Here is a 23,478-nt window from a genome sequence, read left to right on the forward strand (position 1 = left end):
ACAGCCTTACACTGTGAGAAACTGTTTCTTTGCCTGTCCATGTGAGTTAAATCATGAATTTCCATCAATTTGTACCTGCTCAAACACAAATCCTTTCAGATTGGTGGTTGACTGAAGTAGTTTTGATTCAGGTTGGTAGAAATTCAACAGAACTTCAGGTCAATCAGTTCAGATCCAGTTTTATGATGAAATTCTCAGCTTTGCTACTTCCCAGGCTGGGAGAAAAGCATTCAGCTTTGGTGCTTTATAGCGGAATAGAATTAGGAAAGCATTTTTGGGAGGTCAGTTTTTGGTTGTCTGGGGTTTTTTTTCCCCAAATATATGTGTTGGCCAGGAAGAGTTTATGGTAAATATTTTTTTTTAATGAAAGCAAAAACCTGTCATAGAAAAAAAAAAGTTGTTTTTGGTTTTTTGTCTTTTTTTTTACCAACAGAAGTCTGTGTAATAAGAAACCCATTTTTCACTTAAAATCAGTGTCAAGGAAGTGAGGTTATTGTCAAAGCAGTGTGGATGATGGCTGGTCCTGGCTGAGCTGATCACATTACACAAGTTATTTCAGTGCATAACATTGCCATTCAAAAGGACTTTGAATGGAAAGAGCCACAGCAGAGAATGGAGGAGCCATTAACCATGACAGGGAATACCACATCCCCCATCACCATAATTCACTTCTTCTAGGAAAAGTTTCCTGGGCTGAGTCTTGTTCTGTGTGGTCAGAAGAGATGCTTTAATAAGAGCCATGACCATCAGTTTATTTTCCAGAGTGTGATTGGTCTAAGAAGTCATCAATGTATAAAAGCATAATGTGAGAGTGCCTCCCATGTATGGATTTAATTGAGAAATGTCACAGTTATCAACATGACATTTTCTTTTCATAATAACTTACTTCTCTTTCTTAAGAAATTAATTTTTAAAAATATTGAGAAATGCTAACCAAAAAAAAAAAATTAAATAGCACATCTCAAAATCCTCAGAACCTTTGACTGGCAAATTGTGTATTTTTCAGATTATTGACGTAGGAAGATTTAAAAACATCAAAATATCCATCCCATTTGGGAAGAAATTGTTGAAATGGGATGAAAAATGAGAGTGATACCATTCCTTTCTTGAAAACCTTGACCTGAAGATCCTCTGAGTCTCTGATATGGGGCATCCCTTCAGGTCTGGGGACAATTCTTCTCCCAAAGAAAGCCACTGCCATGGACCTGGACAAGTCCATGGCTTTGGGGCTGGGATTCCCAGTGGAGGTAAATCTCACCCTGGCACATGGCAGCTGAAATTCTCATGGAATTTTGGAACCATTTGGCTTGGGAAGGACCTCAAAGATCCCCCAGTCCCTGCCTGGTGGACAGGGCCACCTTCCAGCAGAAGGACGTGGTGCCAAGCACTGTTCACGGGTAAAACCCAGCCCTGGGCTCAGTCCCTGTCCCCAAATGACAGCCATGGCTGTGTCCTCCTGCCAGCCTCACCCAGAGCCCCCCAGCCTGGCTCAGTGTCCCCAGGAGTGAATATTTCTTTCCTGGTGCTCTCATAAGTGATTGCTTGTGGCATCTTCTGTCCTTATCTCGGCTGGTGCAGCCCCCTCATGAATATTCTGCCCATATGGAGGACTTTTCTCTATCATTGCCCATTAACAAGGGGGATAATCACTCATCCAGTTATCTGGAAGGCAGGAAAGGCCTTTCCTTGAGCCCTCAGTGTGGAGAATCATGGGACACCAAGGGAGGTTAAATGTGCCTGACATTATCATCATTACTTTTTTTTTCCCCCTGTGTAATTACTGTATTATAATAAAGTTGATCTGCGATAAAGAAACGGGGTATTAAAGTCTGTTAGGGCTAAAAGACCACATTAGTGACTCTTTTACCTTTTTTTAGTCGTGGGACAAAATGCATTTTGGGACTGATTACATACAAATGAGCATTCTGTCACCAAACCCCCAGGAGGTCACAGCTGTACACAGAAATGATGTTTTATCACACAAGTGCTCCGAGGAGAAGTTGCTCCAGTGTAAATGCCAAATGGGAGGGGAAGGTGTAGTGATGCATCATTACTAACAGCAGCAACACTGAGTTTCAGGTTCAGGCTGAAAAGTCTTCACCCCCAGAGGGTTTAAACTGTTTAATAAAGATTAATGAGCTTTACCTGCCTTTTCTCGGCTGCTGTGTCACAACTTAGGCAAGTTTTGAAAATCCAATGCACCAAATGCATTCTTGTACACTGATAGAACTCAGTATTTTTGCAGAAGTGACTCACCCTGTGCAATTGGTATAAATGCAACTCAAAACCGGCTCAGTTACTCTTCTCCTGGCTGTTCTGGATCTTGCCAATTATTGGTTTCACAGAGCCAGTGAAACCAGCTGACTGCTTCCACCTAGGCTTTTAACACAAAATCAAGTTTTCTTTAAATTCCATTTTAAAAAAAGAACCCCAAAACCCCCCAAAAAACCAAACAAAAAGTCAAAAAAAAAAAAAAAAACCAACCAAACAGCAACAACCCCCAACAAACAAACAAACACCAAAAAGGAAACAAAAAAACCCACCCAAAAATCTCTCCAGTAATTTTCAGTTGCACAAACATCATATTCAGTTGCACAAGCGTCATTATTTCCAGTTGGAAAAGCTATTATTATAGCTTTTCCAACTGGAAATTTGGGAAAAGACCATCCAAATAAAGAGAAAAAAAAAAGACACAAGGCAGTATCCTTTAGCTAAAATGGGAAATATCTCTTGCTCTGGAACCTGCAGTTTTCACTTGCTCACTCTGGGGCCTTTCCAAGTTATCCTGTTTTGTATCTGCATGAAAAGCCTCAGTCTTGTACTTATATTTCTATTTTATTTCCTTGCAAGTGATTAGTTGGGTAGAAACTTGTGTTTTGAAATCCAGAATTTGATCTAACTGTTCATTTCCTATTCCCTATTTTAATCCTATTTCCCTATTTTAATACTGCAATTAAATACTGCAATATTTCCCTATTTTGCAGGCTTTAAGAAACGGTCACAGGATTTTATATCTTATTTGTCTCTTACAACTAACATTTTTCAGTTCATTTCAGGAAATAATAAGCTGCTGATTTTTTGAGTCACCTGATGCAGTTGTCCACTGCTCAGTGTTGCTGTATTTAAGAGCATTTTCCAGGGCACGGAGGTGACACCTAATTACTGATACACAGCTCCTGCCAGCAGCAATTTTCAGCATGTTAAATCTGTTCCTAATTGAGGGAGAGAAATATGTAAGGTATTGTTAAAGTCATACTCGAGTAGGAAAGCTTTCAGGAGGAACAGAGTGAAAAAAAATGGATTTAATTCCTGGTAAATATGATATTCTGTCTTAAGGATCAGTGGGATATGGGAACTCAGGTGCCATGGTACCAAAACACTGAATTTAAAGTCTGACTAAATGACAGTGTGAGGCAAATGAGAAAAGACACAGACAACCTGAAGTTGTCAAAATTGATTTCTACGTCCTTTCCAACCCTAAATATTCTGTAATTCTGTGATTTTATGATTCTTAACTTGTAGTAACACAGGACAATATCCACATTACTTGGCCCCACCTGTAGATGTAAAGAAACCTCACCTGAGAGAGAAGATGTTATTTACAGGTCATCTTCATCTGCAGATGGAAAGATCATGGAAATATCAATTCTATAACTGTGAAGTGGTTTAGATTGCAGACAGGAAAAACAAATACACTTCACCACCCAACTCCATTTAATGCCATTATGAATAATAACTTTCCCAACCAGTATTCCTGTAATATCTTCCCAAAAAATCCAGGTGTTCACTTGGCCCTACAGGTCCTACAAGACCTCCCCCACAGCCCTGCCATCATCCCAGTGAAACACAGGAGCAGCTTTAGTCTCCTTTCAGATTGCCTCTGTTGCTGGAAATTTTGGTTTCTTTAGGGTTGAGCTTTTTGGGATATTTTCTCAAAGGGGAGTTTCCTTTATCTTAGTTCTTTTTTAGGAGTGATACTATAAAGGGTCATTAGCTTCTTGTTTTTTGTGTTTATTAATATACATTAAAAGACTTGGCAGATTTTTCCAGACTTTTTGTTAAAGTTTAACTTAATATCGCTTGGCTTAAGTTGGTTTGAAAAGCACAAAATGGCTTCAAACTATGCAGTTTTATTTTCATACTTATTCTCACTTTATTAACTATAGACAGGTAAATTATTTTTCTTAGTGACCCAAAGACCCAACACCTGTGTGCTGCACTGTGACATTTTCTATCCAATCACTTATTACTACTTAAAAACTTCTGGAAGAAGAAGATGAAGAAGAAAGAAGTAAAAGAGACAACACCCTAAATCCTCCATCTTGTCTTCTGTTCTCTAAACTAGCTTATACTCTAAACTTTAACTTTTTCACCCAGTGACTTAAGAAAACTCTTTAATCTACACACACTTTTAGTTTTTCTATTTAACTTTAACAGCTGTTTTCATGGTGTTACATGAAATTCAGTGCTTTCTTCGATGTCAGAGCCAGGTATCAGAGATTAGGGCACACTCTCTGTGCCTCTGACTCCAACATCTTTTTTTCCTGCAGTTCTTCCACTTGTAAATTCTTGTTTACACTCGTGGTTGGGTTCTTTCCCCCTTGGACTGAGATTGATGAGAGAGAGGCAGTTTTCTCTTGTTTGGACTTGGTTGTTTATTATTCTCTTACCTGCATTACATGTATACAGGGTACAAGGAGCTGTGTGCACTAAGAGAAAGGTGCAAAATGGCCAACAAAGATCTTCTTCAAGGTCTTTTATATGTCTATTTACCCAATTAACAAATGCCAAGTAAATTATTTTTCTTAGTGACCCAATGACCCAACACCTGTGTGCTGCACTGCAGAATTCTCTATCCAATCACTTATTACTACCCAAAAACCTCTGGAAGAAGAAGATGAAGAAGAAAGAAGAAGGACAAGAGACAACACCCTAAATCCTCCATCTTGTCTTCTGTTCTTAAACCAGTTTAAACCTTTAACTTTTTCACCCAGTGACATAAGAAACTCTCTAATTTACACACTCAAACTCTTAGTTTTTCTATTTAACAGTTGTTTTCAGGATGTTATATGAAATTCAGTGTTTTCTTGTACGCAGAGCCAGGTATCAGAGATAAGGGCACACTCTCTGTGCCTCTGACTCCAACAAATTCAGGATTAAACTACATCTCCCATGGAGCAGTGCAGGTTCCTCCCTGCCATCCAGGCAGGACAGCAGCCGCAGCAGAGGCTTTTTCAGTTCACCTTTTGTCAGTGCTTAGAATTTGCCTCACAGACTCTTTTTTTGGGTTTGGAAATGCATTTTTTTCAAATTCCCCTCTCTTTCATGGACTTTCTGTAGTGTATATGAGGTGGCTACACATGAACATCTGTTGAAGTAGGAAAACAAAATAAGGAAACATAAATTAGGAAAACATAATAAGGAAACAAAATCTGATGTGGCTAATTAACTCTGCTTTATGTGTTAATACTGAGACTGTTGGGGTGTTTTGTAGGAAAATGGACTGGGAAACATCATGAAAAAATGTTTCAAAGGCATTTTGTGTTCTGAGAGTTTTTTAGGAGCTCTCCTCCCTTGTGAATTATAGTCAAATATCTTCTTGCTCACATTGAAAACTCAACACAGCTTCACACAGTCAAGGAAAATTCTGATGCTAAGACAGTCCCAGACATTTGGGCAGCTGGAAAAGTTTAGCAATCCTTATTCCTGCAGTTTTATACCTCATAATAATCTCTGGAAAACAAGAAAAGGAAATAAAGGTGTTGGTAATATTCAACCTCATGATTTCTTGAGAATCCCTTTAATCAATTAAATAATTTTCATTTAATGAGCCCTTTCTGCAGCACCAAGCCCTGCACTGCTGAAGTACATTTTAGTGTTTCTTATAGCATTTATGTAAATAGTCCCAGTCAGGGGTGGGGCTTTGGTTTTGGTTTGGTTTTTAATCCTTTTGTACTTCTGATGGGAACCTTTTGTCTCTGACTTTTCAACCTGCAAGCTGAGGAATACATCCAGCATTGTCCTGCTCTTCATGCCTCAGCACACATATTCACCCTCTGGAGCTGGCATTAACTTTGGGGACAGTTCCACTTTTTAAAGTCAGAAGTCAGTGGGACTGTACTCATAAGTATTCCATGGAAGCAAGACAATCTGATGGAGTGGCCTTCAAATTCTACTTTTGAAATGCTGAAAGTTAAGAAATATAATTAAACTGCAAGTGCATTAACATTTATATAAAATATAAACCAAATGCTTATCCTGAATCACCAAACAAATTACAGTTTGAACATTATTAAAAAAAAAAAAAAATAAAAAAATCCCAGCTACTTATCAACAGCACCATTTGAAATTATTGCCAGTACTACAACTCTAAATGCATAAGATGCCTTAAATACAAACCCTGAACATTTACATACTGATTCCATGAGCAAAGCAAAAGGTATTTGCCAGTAACAGTACAGGACTCAGCATTTTTATTGTCTGAGTAATCCTGCTTCGCTCTGATATGAAAATTCAATTATTTTAGAACTGGTCGTCTCATTAAATTTTGACAAGGAGCACAAGCTCAGTACCAGCTCCAGCTCTAAGAGGCTGTGGGAGCCTGACAGCTCCACGGTGAATTTTAAAATGTAGTATTTTTATAGGACAAGATTATCTGACAATTTTATATTAAAAAAGAAAAAAATTAATCAAATACATTGTAATATCCAACTCTGCTAACTTGGCCTTTTTGTAGATATTTTTATGAAAATTTATTGTAAAAAAAAAAAAAGAGTCCACTGTTTATTGCATCTTTTCCCCCAAGCCCACCTCCATGTCTTATGCTCCATGATTGTGCTAGGAAAAAAAAAAGTGTCTTTATGTGAGCAGCAAGTATTTATCCACACATTGTTAGCACTTTTTCCTTTCCTCAATGGAAACGTGTTTTTGCAATCATTTTTATAAATATTATATCCAACAGTGGCAAATCTTTTATTTCACCCCCATATTTGCCATCAGTGCTCTGAAGGGATGTTTAGACAAAGGTTCTTTTTTGGTCAGAAAACATCAGTTCATTGAAACAAAAACTTTTTGACAGGATCAGAGCACTTTGGAGAGACTTTCAGTGGAAAAGGCTTCTCAAGTTTAAGGTGACTTTCCATGAACAGCAGGCTGTTGGAATATTTTGATTTACAACCTCTTGTAGCGCTGCCCTTGCACCACCTGGACCATCTCAAGCTGACCATGAAGCTGTTGCTGGTTTTGTCATAAATTTCCTTTCTCCAGCCCTGCTGAGGGTGTGAAACACTTCATAATCCACATAAATTAGACAGCTGTGGATGGACAGAGTGGAAAGAACCCAGCTGAGGGTGAGATTTGGGAGAGTACAAAGAGCTCCATGGCCTCTTGCCATGCTTGGATCATTCTTTTGAGCTGTGGCAGACCTAGGTGTGTTCTGGTTCCTGTGGAAACAATATTTAATTGATTTGCAACCTAGAACAGCTCCAATAAGAAATAGGACAGCGTTCCATCTCTTCAGCTTCTTGGTTCTTGTGGCAAGAGGTGGAACAGAGTAAGAAAACAAAGGCTTGTATTAGATTTTCTATAGCATAGGTGAGAGTTTTTGCCATGGGATTCACAGCTCTGGGACTGGGGGGTGGAGGAAAAAAATGAGGTTTGTTCCAGCCCAGATTATGAAATCTGGGGCAATCCTGGAAACACTTTGTGGAACACTGAGCATTATTTCCCTGTTCAGGGCTCCCAAATCCGTGTATCACAGAGCTCTGGGCATTTTCAAATAACTTATGTCAGCTGTTGAGCAGCCAGTGAGCAGTGAGTGTACAAAAAGTAATTTGCTTCAAATTTGAGAAGCCCCTGCAAGCAAACATTGATTTTTAAGCTTCTTCATGGCTTTTGCTCAAATATTACTCGAAGACACTCATTGAATTTTCAGACTGATAAAAATAAAATAGTTTGAATAAAATTGTTTAAATTTGTGTTACGTTATTTTGAACACTTTTTTTCTTACTGCTGCAAAAGAATTCAGTAAATCAGGAAGTCTGTATACTTATCACTGCAATACCCTTATTACTGCAAATTAAAAATAATTATATTAAGGGAAGAAATCATTAGATAGTAACAACAATTAGACTCAATTATCTTAAAGGTCTTTTCCAACCTAAACATTTCTATGCTTCTATTGCAAGGTCAACCCAAAAGTTTCATTTAAGATCTACCCCAGGATTTCTTGAGAGCAGACTGAATGTTCAAAGCCTGGATGTCACACGTGCACAAGAGGATTTCTGTTAAACATGGAAATATCAGGGTGACAGAGTCACCCTCCCTGTGAAAATCTCTAGAGAGAAGTTGTTCAGGGGGACTTTGTATGGTAAATAGGAAATGCTGGGCTACCCCATATTCTGCTTAGGGCCAGGGACATTTGAAATACACACTTCTTGGGGGAAAAAAAAAAAAAAAAGCAGTTTGATTTTTCTTTTCTCCATATTTTAATTAACTTCTGTGAAGGTCACACGTATCTCTATCTCTGCAATGCACAGCGTGTCAGTCATTTTAAAAATCTGGATATTTAGCATTATCTTGCCATTATAGTCCAACTTTTTTTTTTTTTTTTTAATCCAAAATTCCACTTTAGTGATCAAATTAAAGAGATGACAAGCTCCCTATCCTTACAAGCTAAGCATTTTATGTTTTATACTCAGATATATCCTGTGTGATATAAGATGAGACTTCATAATGGGATTCAGTGCAGTTGAGTGCTAAATTATAGCAGGCTTATATCACAGAACGTTATAACAATGAGAGGAGAATTCATATCGTGGCTTTAGGAAGAGAGGAAAATTAAGACTTTCCAATTAAAGTAGTAACCTAAAACTTTAAAATAATTTAAACAGTTTCTGAATACCTGCAATGTTCTGTACTTATCTGGAAGCAGGATTGGCAGCTGTTTGAAAAGACCCAAGTGAAATGTGGACAAGGTGTATGTTATGTCCTCAGAACACAGATCTGTCATTTTCTGCATTGTTCAGGGATACATTGGTATTGAATATCTCTTTCCCACAAATTCACAGGCTCCATGCAAGGCTGGAGAGAAAACCAGTGTAATGTTATCGTTAAATTGATGTTGCATACAACTTTATGATGGTCCTGACAACTGCAGTTTGTGAATTTGCCAAGAGCAGCCTAGTAAGTGATTTTCAGAGATGAACGCTGAGCTGCGTGGTAAAATAATCCTTTCCTTCAGAAGGACAGAACTGCAATTTTCTTGTAGACATAATTTACAGAATTATTACTGACAATTTTAGAATTCCACTGGGTGAAGCACTGGGGGCTTGAGAACAGAATTTCTCATCCTTTTAAGAAGAGGCAAATTTTAAACAGACAGTGTGTCTATAGCATCTGTGTAATAACGCAGGGGGAACCTGACCCAGAAAACCAGTGGTGGATTCCTTTCCTTATTTAAGTCTTCTGCCTGTTTGAAAGCTGAGGTGCTCTGTGATTCACAGCTTTGGATAAGATGTAAAAAGGGCTCAGGTTCATATTCTGCTTTCTTCTCACGTAGCTGTGGAGTACAGTCAATAATGCATTTTTAGAACCAGGTTTTGCCTACGAGCACTGCTGCATAAAAAGATCTTGTACAGCTCTTTAGGAGATTTCCTGCCCTGATGAAACCCAGAAGTTTATGTAATTGTTGAGATTGCAAATCATAGTGAAAATTATTCAGTCTAAGTGTCAAGAAAGAAGAAAGACATAAAAAAGTATTGCAAATTACACTGACACTTGATGTTTAGACTTCTTGTGGAAAGATGTTTTATAATCTCATAGGAACAAGAGAAAAGGGAAGTGTTCAATATAGATGTCACATCTCTAGCTGGCTTAGGCACAATCCTCTGGCACGTGAAAATGTCCACCCACATCAACAAACTAATTGAAAATCAATGCAATTAATTTCAGTGAAAGAGCTGCAGGTATCATTGTATGGCTTAGACTTGAAGGCCACTTCAAAGCAAAATTCCCCACACTTGTTTGATTTCTTCCTGATTGGATGGAGGCATCAAACTTGCTTCTTTTCTAGCTTGGAAAATACATTTCACCATGGGCTGGACAATTTGCAGGGTTTAACTCTGGTAAGAGCCAGCTTTACGAATATTAGTGCAATTCTACCGGTTCTGTGTGAATTCCAACACCCAAGGATATGGATGAGCTGCTGTGGGACACTTCCAGCTGCAGTGATGGAAGGACCAGGAGCTTTCCTTCTCCTGGCTTGAGTGATTTGATCATTTCTATTCACAGCTTCTGTCCCCAAGGTGAGAGAAAATCTGGTTTGTGGTGATGCCTCGTAATGGACCCCATCCCAAAGTGGCTCCTGTTCAATCTCTGCTGTCTGAGGGTGACTTCTGGCCAAAGTAAGGATTGGCAAATACAACTAAAGTGGGGAATGTCTCTCCTAGGACTGTCCTAGAGGGGCCTGTGAATGTGGAAATGGAAGTGAAAATGGAAATTAAATGGAAATTGAAAGGAAAAAGGAAATGGAAATGGAAGTGGAAAGGAAAATGGAAGTGGAAATGGAAACAGAAATGAAAATGAAAATGGAAATGGAAATTGAAATGGAAGTAGAAATGGAAGTGGAAATTGAAATTGAAGTGGAAATTGAAGTGGAAATGGAAATAAAATGTAAATGAAAACAGAAATGGAAATGGAAATTGAAGTGGAAGTGCAAGTGCAAATGGAAATTAAATGGAAATTGAAAGGAAAATGGAAATAGAAATGGAAATGGAAATGGAAATGGAAATGGAAATGGAAATGGAAGTGAAGTGGAAATGGAAATGAAAACGGAAATGGAAATGGAAATGGAAATTGAAATGGAAATTAAATGGAAATTGAAGTGGAAGTGGAAGTGGAAATTAAATGGAAATAGAAATGGAAATGGAAATGGAAATGGAAATGGAAATGGAAATGGAAATGGAAGTGAAGTGGAAGTGCTTGCAGCCATTGTGCTTTGCAGCAGCACAAAGAATCCTCAGCTGGTTTCAGTGCTTGCCTTTAGGGGAAATATTTTTAGGGGGACTCAGGTAACAGCCATTTAGGAGGATGTAATCAAGGCCTGCCTTCCCTGCTCAGAATCCCTTCCCTGGCACTCTGCTTGATCTGCTGATCAATTCCTGCATTCATCACATCAGTGGCAAATCTGGTGCTGACAAAAATGTGTGTGCTCAGTTCCCAGTTCTGGACACACCTGGACTTCCAGATATTTGCTGGAAGAGCAGCAGACACAAAGCACAGACAAACCAAGCACTGGCCTTTCTTCAGGGAAGGGTAAAAAATGTAGGTGATGTCTAAATTCTAGTCACAAACCTAAGAGGACTGAAAGCAAGAGGGGAAAATGCTCTATGAAGTGCAGTTACATTCCACTTTCTGAACTCAGCAGCAGAATTAGTGGATAATACAGCAGGGTTAACAAACAAACAAAAATCTTCCCATGCTAAATCACCCTGCCAACATTCATCATAAACAGCCTGGTCTAGCTTGAAATTACCTGTTCTCCTATAAAATAAATTAAAAATTAAATATTGGAGAAATCAATACCAAATACCTGCAGCATGGGTGAGGCAGCATGCAATGAAAACCAAGGCAGAGCTGGAGAAATAACACAGTTCTGAGTAAGAGAAAAGTAGAAAGTTTTGCTGCCATAGCTAAATGATCAAGAAATAAAATGGTTTAAACTCATCCTTTGCTAGTTTTATTATGGTTTACACAAGTTGTTTCAGGTGAGCCAGTAGAAAAAATAAAATGTTTGTGCTGATGCAGATTTTCAGAGTTGGACAAGGTGGGATTTTCCCCTGTTGGCACTAAAATCTTAAGCAAAACAAACCAGATATAAAAAGTTGTTAAAATAAGCCATTATCTTCCATCTGCAAGATCTCTGGAATGTTATGAACTCCTTCAAAGACTGGGTACAGTGCTCTGGGGTTTTTTTGTTTTGTTTTTTTTTATTATTGAGGAAATCAGGAGCTCAGACACAATAACAGGAAATACAAATTCTGGATTTTTCACAGTTTAAAGAAGTATTTCACAGGAATCCTTTTTCTGATATAAGGACTGAAATGTGTGATCTCCTCAGCCTGGGCAGGTGGGTCTGACAATTAATGGGAGGATCTTTCAGTGATGTTGCAAAGTCCTTTATTTGTATTAATTCATGGTGAATGTGAACCATAAAAACATTGGTCTCTCTCAGTGCCAGTATTTCAAGCTGCACCTAGACTTAAATTGATGAAATTAAAAAGTTACAGTTTATATTTTATTTTCCCTATGAAACCAGCAGAATTTCAGCACAGCAAAGATCAGTTAATTGACACATTCAGGGCAAAAAATGAGAACCACATATTTATTGTCCATTTTTAATGCTTTTTTTCCCTTTCTGAACCCAGACTCCAGGCCAGCCTCCTATCCAAGTTTTCCTTCATGCCTTATTGTCTATTCTGTTCAGCTATTTAAAAAATGTTGAATATCAACAATGGCTTTCACTAGTGTATTGTCAACTTTTGTATGAAGCAATCTTGGTTGAATGAGAAGATCCCAGAGCTTATAGTTCTATCTACTGTGCTGCACTGGGTTTCTGCTTGAATGTGTGTGACTGATAACAGGACAAATTTCTACCTTCGTTATTACATTTCAGCTACATAATTCATTTGCCAAAATCTTTTAGGAAATATCTTTATAACACATTGCACAAGACATCAGGTAAGTGCTTGTAATGTAAAAAAAAATACAAAAATAAGTACAGATCCAGCAACTGCCTTGTCAAATTTTGTTTGTTAATTGTAGATCTGCTTCTGCCATGTTGTTTTGCAGACTTCCACGATTTTGTGGGGAGCTGTGTGCTGTGGCACATCTCTAGCAGAACATCTTTGCTCACACAAAGGGATTTGTACTGGATCTGCACTGCTGTTAAAGTCTGAAGGCAATATTTAGCAATATCTTGGGAGGGGGAGTGGGGAACCTTGCAAATGTGTGCACAGCTTAGGGGTTTTTCAAATAGATTTTGCCAGTGTTATTGTCAGTGTTCAAGCTTGTTTCTGTCTAGAATTTGGAGTGCTAACATTGCTTAAAGCATTTTTATTTTTTAAACTGGTTTCTAGCCTTCACAGTCTGATCTATTCTTATTTTGCATAGAATATAATTGTAATTTAAGTTATATAAATCAGTCAGCAGTGTGTCTTTGAATGGGAGCTGATTTTCTGGGCGCTCTTCAGGCAATCCAAGGATTCCCCAGCAGTGCCCAGTTTATTCATTCATTTCAGTTAACAGGTGGCTGAACAGGTAAAACACGAGCAGCTCTTTTCCTTTCCTTCTCCACCTCTTTTGCCAACAGTTAATGTCACTTTGGAAAGAATTAATTTGAGAAGTTGTTTTTCTAAATTAATTTATTTGCTACAGGGACATAAAGGGATTCTGCTGGGCAGGACTTGATCCAGTTAAGTAAACGAAGCAGAATTTCCTTTGCAGTTTGTGTTTTGTATAGGTTAGAGGAGCAGGATCCAGCTCATCATCTTGTATATAAAAAAAATTCATAAATGCCTTCCCCATGTATCATATTTAATAGTATTTACTTAGATCTTTTAGGTTTTTACACTAAAGAAAAGGAAAAAAACAAATTCCCAAAGGCAGAGAATGACAGTGAGGGCTCCAGCAGTTCTGACTCTGACTGGTCATGAACAGATTGATGCCACTGAATTTGAGAAAAGACCTTGAATATCTGCCTGTGGGGGCTGTGTGCTGCAGCAGGGCTGGAGTTCTATCCCAAACCACCCAAACCCTGGCTGGGGAGTTCCCTGCTGGGTGGAATTTGTGGGTAAGGAGCAGGGTGCTGTTTGATACCCTGTTATCAGTTTCCCATTAATTCATCTGCCTGTCCCTTTATCCCAGACTCCAGAGGCAGCTCTGCTTTGTCTCTGTCCTGGCTGCAGGCAGACAATGACCCTCCAATACCTTGCACTCTGTGTTTGTGTGCCTCACCCCAAAAAACCAGCACAGAACACATTGTTTTGAATTTCAGCAGGGATATTTACTCAATTATATCCTTGTCAAATGCATAGGAGGTTTCTGTGTTTTGAAAAGTGCATCAAAAACAGCTTAAAAAGCAGTTTATTTCAGTGGAAATTCAAACTTCAGGAAAAAAATGCCATTCTTATACAGGTACTCTGACACAAACAGTGGCAACAGATTATTCAGGGACAGCACATTAATAATTAAGATTTGCTTGCTTAATTGCTCATTGATTCTTCATATATTTATAGTTCTACTAATTGTGAAACATTGTACACATGCTAATTCGTGCTGTTGTTATATTGATTACTGTAACAAAGTAATGGGATTTAATTTCAAATTTAATAATGACATTTTATTTTTGCCTGAAGGATTTAAGGGGTTTTGTGTAGGCAGAATTACACAAATGGCAGGAGGACTCAGGCAGGGTAAAATGTAGGAGTATTTTACATCATCAATCAGGAACTGATGTTATGCAGAATCTGCAGAGAAAAAGAACAGAACTTGATCTGGTTTTTTCTTTTGAATTACTCAAAGAAAGATTTCTTTAAAAACAAACAAAATTCTATTACTCTTTAAAATCAGTCTTTCTTTATATTTCAGTCTTCATCTTTAATGTGAGGAGATTCCCAGCTGGAAAAGCCTGAGAGAAAAGTTTCAAAGGTACTTTGTGTTTTATATTTGTATATTTGTGCCCAATGCAGATGGAATGTTTTACACACTGATTACAGTCAATTGTTACATTTATTGCAAAATCATCTTTCTGGATTTAATGAAGAGATTTTCCTGGTTGCTGAGTCAATACTTTAACATCTCCTCAGCCCTTTGGAGTCATTCACATCTCTCCTGTGAAATACAGGTATTTATTAGGGGTCATAACGACAACTCCAGAATATCCAGTCAAATGAAAATTGTGGTGAACTTTTCTGGTTTTAAGGATTTATTACTTTCCCCTGGTGAAATAATAGGCTCTTCAATGGTCTTTTTATATCAGTGGCTTCCTGAAATCACAGAGGATTTTATCAAGAGGATGAAATGGGTGTTCCTTTGTGGAATCTGCTTTACTCTGTGCAATACAAACTGTGGGAGGTTTCCAGTGGGCTTTTTTTAATTTTTAAAATATTTTTGGTAGTGTAGCAGCAATTCCCTTCCAAAACCAGAATGCTCTCTGTGGAAATGGGTATTTAGGAGGCGCACAGGTTTTAATTACAAATTGATTTTCCTGTTGTCTTCACCCAGAGCCCTCCATGTGAGCAGTGCTAATTGTCCAGAGGATATCCATGTGTGGCAGGGATGATGTTTGGGCTGTCTGTGGGACACTTGGTGGTTGCTGATCTCCAGGGTGGCTCTGCTCTTTAGCACTCTCAGCTCAATATTCTGCATTTCAATAGTATTGCTCTGTAGAGTTATCCCTCACAGGCATCAGGCAGGACTCATAATTACAGAGGAGTAAAGATATTCCTTTTCATTTTACAAGAGGAGAAATGGAAGTGTGAGGTTTGTTTGTCTGAGATCAGCCAGGCAGCTTGGGAGAAGAGGAAGATTTAAATCTTCCCAGTGGAGGTGAGGTGTCAGAACCCAGTCACAGAGTCCACCATCCCTGGAGTGCCACAAAGTCTGTGTTCCCACTCCAGGAATAGACAGGAAAATGCTCCTTTTCCCCTCAGAATTCCTTCACTGCCTCACTCCACATACAAATGCATATTTCTCACCTTTCCAATTCTCTCCCTTTTTTTGTTTTTCCCCTGGGTAATCCCACATCTATTCTGTGACAGTTTTAAGTAGGGGATGATGCTTCACTCCTGCAATATTTCCCTCATCCTGAGCGATCAGGGAAGCACTTTGCCAGCCCAGCAACTCCAGTCACACTTTCTTTATCCACCCATAACCCTGCAGCTGGCACAGCCTCCCGTCTGCAGAGGGATTTTTAGTGGTTGCCTCTTCGTAGAGGGGAAGAGAAAAAGGGTTTGGAACTTTGTGGGGCTGCATGGTGGGCAATGTAAACCCAGAATTTTGGGTGTGCATCTGCCCTGTGCTGGAGAAATCCAACTGCTTGGTAAGGCAAAGACCTTCACCAAAATCTGAGCTAGGAGGTCAGGGATGACCCAGTGCACACAAATTGAGAATACAGACCCAAAGCTCTCTCTTTCTGGATTCTGCACGCTCTGGAACTCCCCAAGCACAGCCCAGAGGCTCCTGGCCACGAGCAGGGTGTCCTGCTCCCCAAAATGTCCTTCCCATGCAGTGGTCAAGGTTACTGTTTTGCTCTTCTGACACATTATCAATTACCCTGCCAACACACTGATACTGGACCTGTAGTTTTCTTATAAAATAAAAAACTGAGTTTAATTAAATCATCAGTAACTTGGACCTAATTATTTCAGACAGTATTTAATTAATGTTTCATGGACACCTAATGTAATTAGGGTTCCTTTAATAAGACCTTCTATGACATTAAAATATATGACCTTTATCTTTCTTATCATCCATAGTCTGACAACTCAGATTTGTCATTTTCACTATAGGTATAGTTTGATTAAATAGAACAGAACATAAAATTAATCTGCCAAATTATACTTGTTTGTTTCTCTCTTTTTTTGCTACTTAAAGACTAATAAGTTAAGTCTTTTAATTAGCAGTGTCGGTACAAATGTTCATGCTGGCATTTTACCTTTGCCTTTTTTCAGAGTGTTTCTTTTGTATATCATTTTTTATGACAAAAGTAGATAACAAGCAGACTTTATTAATCATTGTGAAGGGTTCAATCTTTTAGATATGAAAAATAAGGAGCTATTCTTTCAGTAACAATAACTGGTTAATTTTTTTTAATTTTTTTTTTTTTTTTTTAAATTTAAGACAATCTTGCAAAGCACTTCACTTTTCTGGTCACAAACTTTCCAAACATAAAACTGTAGTTTAAATATGAATGAACATAAGTGAGATTATTAGGTTGGCCTATACTTGCTTTTCAGGAGCTACAGGTTCTCTCTTCTTCACTCTTTTTTTGGGGCAGTTATCAAGATCCAGTGAAAGAGCATTTGTCATATGCAAAATGCAGAGAAAGAGAGTGATTGAAGGGGTTTTATGGCCTTCCTTGGAACAACACTCAGCTGATCTTGTTTCCTCACTCACCACAGAGCTTTTCTATCTCACTTTCAAAAGTAGAACTGCTCCAGTGCCTTCACTCCTGCTTAGGCTCCACTCACTGAGGTAAATTTGTATTTAGAATGACAGCACAAAGCTTAAAAAGCAGAGGTGAAGCACGGTGCACTTTTTTTATTACACTAAAGAACAAATTGAGGATACATCCTCTAGAACAGGGGAACAATTTCTGTTGTTTTCTGTTCTCCCACTGAATAAAAACGAGTAGGACAAAGGAAACCCTTGGCTCAGAACCAGTGCAGGTGCTGAGGTGGAACATCTTTGCTTTGTTCCCAGTGGAGAGTGAAGAGAAGGGAGCAGTTCACTGACTCATGCTTTTATTCTCTTCATAAGGGTTCCAACATCAGAGATGTTGTCGTGAGGAAGAACATTTTAAACACATTGTTTAATGCAGTCTTTGAGGTACAGCACTTTCCTCTGCTCCTCTTCAGGAAAGAGCAGAAACTCATGAAATTTAAGCCTCTGAAGAATCCCATTTAAGCCTGTGAAGATATTCCCACAGCTAAAATTAAACAGGAGCTGGAGGGTTTTGTGCCACAGACAGGGAACAGGCTTAGGGAACTAGCTGCTCTACACAGGATTTAATGTAATTTATTTTTGTATTAATGTATTTGTTGATGTGATAAAGAAAAATGAGCAAGGAGCTGAAGTTGTGCTAATTAAGGGTGGGAAAAGAGCAGCCTAAAGCAACAAAGTGCCAGGTAAACCCTTCACACCTCATCCCTTTTGAGGTATTCTAATATTCTGCCATAGCCACATCGAGTAGTTGGCAGTTTTTTCTGTGTGTAACCCAAAATTTGACACAATCACCTGGGTGACATCACCAAGAGTTCACCTTCCTTTCCTCCTGCAGCCCTGAGCCTTTTCCTGCTGACACAACCAGGCACTTTCAGACCTGTTAAAGCTCCAGAAATGACCTGTAACCTTCTGCTAAATCCTGTTCACTGCAGATCTGTGGATTTGTAGCAGGGCTGTCACACTGTGAAATACATAAAAAAATCCAAACAAAAAAACCCCTATCAGATAGCAGAAAAAACAGAGAAACTGTATCTGAAAAAGTGGCACCAGCATCTTAGAAAAAATGACAGAAATTCTTGCCTGGAGCCCAAATCTTCTTTCTTCTGCCATTAAAGCAGCCACATCCAGCACAGAGCAACCCTTGACTTCATATATTGGATAAAATTGTCATTTTGACTTATTAAGTCTTAATTAGTAGCTGTATGTTGTTTGCTGATTGCAGACTGTGATTAGTGTTGAGAATGCAGCCACTCATCAGCACCACTGCTATTCAATTAAGATTTTGAGATGTAATTAAGGCAGTGCCCAAGATTCGTCCCACTTGCACCAATTCCCAGTAGGGGAAGAGGATGTGAAGGGGTTAAGCCCAGGAAATTCATCACTGCACAAACAGGCAGCTGCACAATTCCAGTGCTGGAGCTGCCCTGAGTCTGTGCTGAGCAAAATCTGCCACTGAAGAAAATTTTGGGGATAGGATTGTTTCACATTTTCCATTTGGTTATCAATGACCTGATGGTTCTCTCCTTGCAGATAGTTTGAGATATTTTACATCACACATCTTTATAGTCACCACAGTTAGATCTCATTAACACAGTGAAAATTGAATTGTGTCTGAACAAAAAACACCTAATCTATCCATGGATAGTCAAGCAATATGATTAATATAGAAAAATCTATGGGATAAATCTTGATCCAACCATGTAAAAACAGATTAATCTGATTACACAGATTACTGAAAACCGGTCACCTTGGCTACATTAGGACCTTTAAAAGCAAACACAAATCAGTGAATCATTTTAATCAAATTTAATTTAGATTATACACTTTCACATAAAATCTAATTTAGTTGGAATGACTCGGTCATGACTTGTCTGCTCCCCACAGGACAAGGTTAAAGAGATTACATTTGGGTTCATGTCAGCAGCATCTGCTAGTTAGCTCCCTGAATGCTGATTTAATGAGAGAGGTTGTGCTTAGTCTCTTGGAAAGACTTCTGGTTTAGGCAGGTGCTTGAGAGATGTTATTAATTTAGTGTGATACAAAGAGTGATGTTATCACGCTTGGAAAACTCTTGTATCATTATTTTCACGTGCCTAATAACCCCGGTGGGTTTGTTTACATCTGATGAGCAGCCTTTGAGGGTTTCCGTTTAATCTCTGCCTAATAAACTCCTTTACAGAGAGAGAGGAGATTCCTGCCAAAGAAAGAACAGCTTTTTAATATAGACAATTATCTTGGGGCTTGTCTAGAAGGGGCAGCAAGAGAGCATCAAGCTGCAATACGAACCTAGGAGGTACCAAATCCACAAATGGGCAATGCCATGGAAAATCTGCACCTCCAGTGAGCCCAGGGAGAGCACCTTGCTTGTAGCCCACCTGCTCTGCAAACAGAGCCTTTCATTCTCTGTGTTCAGCTCTGCAGGGCCAGATTCTGTCCCCCTGTGACCCACAGCCCTCAGGTTCTGTGTTGAAATGAAGGGGATGCATTGCAGGGAGTTGCTAGCTGATGGAAAAAGAGTCTCAGTGAGTTTAGAGAGCAAGCTCTGTGCTGATGGAGCAAAACCAGAGGCAAGTCACTGTGTCTGCTCCTTCAGCCCCGTGGTAGAAGATAAGAAGGTAAAAACTAACACTGAAAACCTGTTGCTCAGTGCCTCACTCTGATCCAGAAAATTCCCAGTGGCTTTTTGAATCACCATTGACATCAAGATCTGTCCATTCCAGGCAGGAATCAGTGCTCAGGCACAGGATGCATCAGGTGCCTCTTGGACCCGATGCTGGGTGGGCAGAAATCAGAGAAATCAGAGAAATCAGGGGAAAGGTTGATGCCACAGATTCCCCCTGGGCAGGATTTCCACAAGGAGAGAAAGGGCAGACTGAGAAACTCTGCACCTATCCAAATTTAACTGATTCCCTAAGCCAGCAGGTTAACTTCAGGCTTAAATGGATTTAAGTATCCTTGAAGTATGTCCCTGCCTATGCAGGAGCCTCTCATCCAAGGTTTTCTCTCCCACATCCAGAAGAGATTATCCAGGAATTCATTTGGGGGAAGTCACACCCAATCAATGGGGGTTGCATCAATTTTAGATATCCTGCATGTTTTCTGCTGGCTTTTTCAAGTGCTGTTTATGGTTCTCCAGAAGGGGAAAAAAAAAAAGTAGTGCAACTATTAATCCCAGAAGTTCTGATAAAGAATTTTGAATAACAGTTGAAATTCATGTCAAAATTTTACTGTTTTGATGCAGAATTTCCCTGGTGGAGGGGCTTCAAACCCTCTCAGTAATTACCATGACAGCATAAGGGTCGAGCCATTAAAATAATCTCTGGCAATCCTGTGTGATTTGTGTTATTTATGAAGAATTCTGCAGACACAATGTTCTCTGCTGCACCCTCTGCTTCCTGTGGGTCTTCTACCCTTTCTCCTCCCCTGTGCATAAATGATCAATTCCTATATATGTACTAGAAGGATCTACATCTCCAAAATTAATGAATCCACGCTGAAGGAATACCATTTATATATGACATCCATAAGAATATCAAAGAAAACTGGGCAAAATTGAGAAAAATGGGGACATACCTTATTACAATTATCTTCTATTCTAGCATATTTTTCTTATTAGCAGCGCAGACAAAAAGGCAGCCCTCCTATTTTATTTTAAATGAGCCTTGTAGAAGTATCTCTTCTGAAGAATCCACTTCATTTTCATATGGAATTGCACTGTGGAGCCTGATCCTCCTTGCCTTTATCCAGGCAAAACAATTATTGCTGTGCCTGGAAACAAAGTCTGTGGCAAGATGACAGGGTTAGGACCTGGGATATGCACTTTTACCTGGGATAGTCACTGATATTTGTTCTGTGCTGCATGTGGCATGCTCAAATTATCTTTTAAAAAGGGAAATACCCAAATACTGCACTCACCTTGGCCAGATTTTGGTAAGAAATCTGGTAATCTTTGGTAAGAAAGTGCTGGGTTTCATCTGGCAGTGGCAAAATTCTGTGCCCTTTGTCACGTGATTAGGCTTGTGTCAACATATTTCACAATATATTGGTGTTAGTGTTGACAAACCAAATAATTCTGGCATCCAAATTATCTGAGTTTACAGTTTTACTTGCACAAAATATGGAAAAGGGGATATTAAAGTTTTCTGTGTTATGTTTGTGTCATCCTGTTAGGGATGTCCATCATTTCCAGCACGTCCCTGCTGTCCTGGAATGTCCTTCAATCCTCAGAGCTCATCTGAGTGAAATTCATAGAGAGAAAACCCAAAATAAAGCAAAAACAATCAAATTATGTAATATTTCATTCTAAATCTGAAATCTTAAGCACTGAAGAAATAGATTTTGATGCGTTCTCTATTTGATATGGGGATTTCAATCTTGGAGTGGTATGGAGAAAAGAATACAATAAAAAATAAAATAAAATACTAATAGCAATACTAATAGCAATACTAATAGCAATAATAGTAATAATAGTAATAATAGTAATAATAATGATAATAATGATAATGATAATGGTAATGATAATGATGATAATGATGATAATAATAATAATAATAATAATAATAACAACAACAACAACAACAACAACTAAATGCTGACCCTAACAGTGCCAAAAATTGGCAGAGTTCATTCTGAGTTATGAACAGCCCTAATATGGAATTATCTCAGTAAACACACAATTTAATCTGAAATACAGCACAGACACCAAAACCCTCCTGCTTCACTCAGGCTCCTGAAGGAAAGATAAATAGCATTGTCACTCCTCAAAATTAAGATTTTTAGAAAACTGGGGGAAAAGTGCTGTGCTTAATTAGCCCTTTTAATGAGCTCACTAGGCAGCTCTTTGGTTGCAGAGGGACAAGCAGAGCCTTTCACATCCTGTTTCTGTCAGAAATCTTCAGATGCAGAAGAACAGTTTTCCCTGCTCTTACAGTAATTTTTATTTATGGGCCACTTCTAGTGCAAATATTGACCTAAAATCAAATGCTAAGGAAGCTGAGTGACTTGGCAATAGAGATAGAGTAGGAATGTAAAGGATTAGAATGCTTATTGTACTGGAAAGGAGTTTATCAATACTGACAATTCTCACAGTGCTTAATCAAACATTTAAGACAAGTGGAGAAGCAGACAGTAAAGACTTAGGGGCTTTTGAACAATAAAAGCAAACAGACTGTCTTGTTAGAACATGTCAATTTATGGTGGAATAAAGAAACACCTACTTTAGTTACTCTTTTCATATAGGTAACAGTGGCTTTAGGGAGCAAACTGACTTGAAAATGACTGTAACTCCTGAGGAAAACAAAGTACAACTTTCCTTTTACAATCAAATTTTACTGTCTGCAGCTTGGTGTAAAAAGGATGATTGAGGATTTTTTTTTTTAAAAAAAGGTAATTTATTGTTTTTTAAATCAACTCATAATAACAGATCTAAGGGTCTGATCCTTCAGTAACACATCTTGTATTTATATTACCAGAGCTTGAGTCTGTCTGGAGAGGAGCAGGAGCAGAGCTGGGAGCTCTCTCTGTCTCTGCAGGGTAAATTCGGGGAAGAGGCTCCCACAACTTCATTACCTGGGCAAGATTTTCTTAAATAACAAGTCTGAAAACTCCTGCTTGAAAATTTGCTGTTGATTCTGACTACTGTCTAAAAGAAACCACCCTGACCTAAATCCTAGAGCTTTGAGAAATATTCTTAGTGAGAAATCTGGATCCGATTTAAAGAGAAAAGAGACTCCAGTTTCTGGTTGGATTTCAGAGATAACTGTAGGTTATTATCTCAGCATCAGTCCCACTGATGGATTTACACTCAGATCAGACAGCTCTTAGGCTGCCACTCGGTGTCTTATTACCAGAAATAAAGATCTGTAAATATTTTTTAAGAAAACAGGAGGCCAGGAATGTTAAATTCACATGTGTCAGAGCAGTAGGAATAAATACACTGCAGACTATGTGAGCAGAGAGAAGAGGAAGTCTCTTCCTTCAGATAATCTCAGCAGACAACTAAATAATAAAAAAAAGGATGATTGCTTATCAAATCACTGGTGATATGACAGCTACAACAAAAACATAATTAGCATCCAGTTACTTAGTGAAATTTAATCCTCAGAGCAGGACTCTGAGCTGGGTTAGCTGAAAACCAGAAAATGTAAAAAAGATGTTCAGTTCTAGAGTGAAATTAATTAAGAAGCAGTAAGCAGTCGAAAAGCAGTAAGAATTCAAACAGCAATTTATTCTCTTTTTCAGAATTGAGTGTGTATA

The 23,478-nt window shown here is 38.6% G+C and overlaps 1 long non-coding RNA gene across 1 annotated transcript in view; it reads left to right on the top strand.

The window, feature by feature from the left end:
• Positions 1-23,478, top strand: part of LOC111929324 (uncharacterized) — a 45,448-nt gene that overhangs the window by 14,354 nt on the left and 7,616 nt on the right. Inside the window, exon 5 of the long non-coding RNA XR_015276529.1 lies at positions 14,647-14,706. This is a non-coding gene — a long non-coding RNA (uncharacterized LOC111929324). The remainder of the gene's footprint in view (positions 1-14,646; positions 14,707-23,478) is intronic.

This window comes from Cyanistes caeruleus, chromosome 14, assembly GCF_971803275.1.
Source record: "Cyanistes caeruleus chromosome 14, bCyaCae1.hap1.1, whole genome shotgun sequence".
In the NCBI taxonomy this organism is placed as follows: Eukaryota; Metazoa; Chordata; class Aves; order Passeriformes; family Paridae; genus Cyanistes; species Cyanistes caeruleus.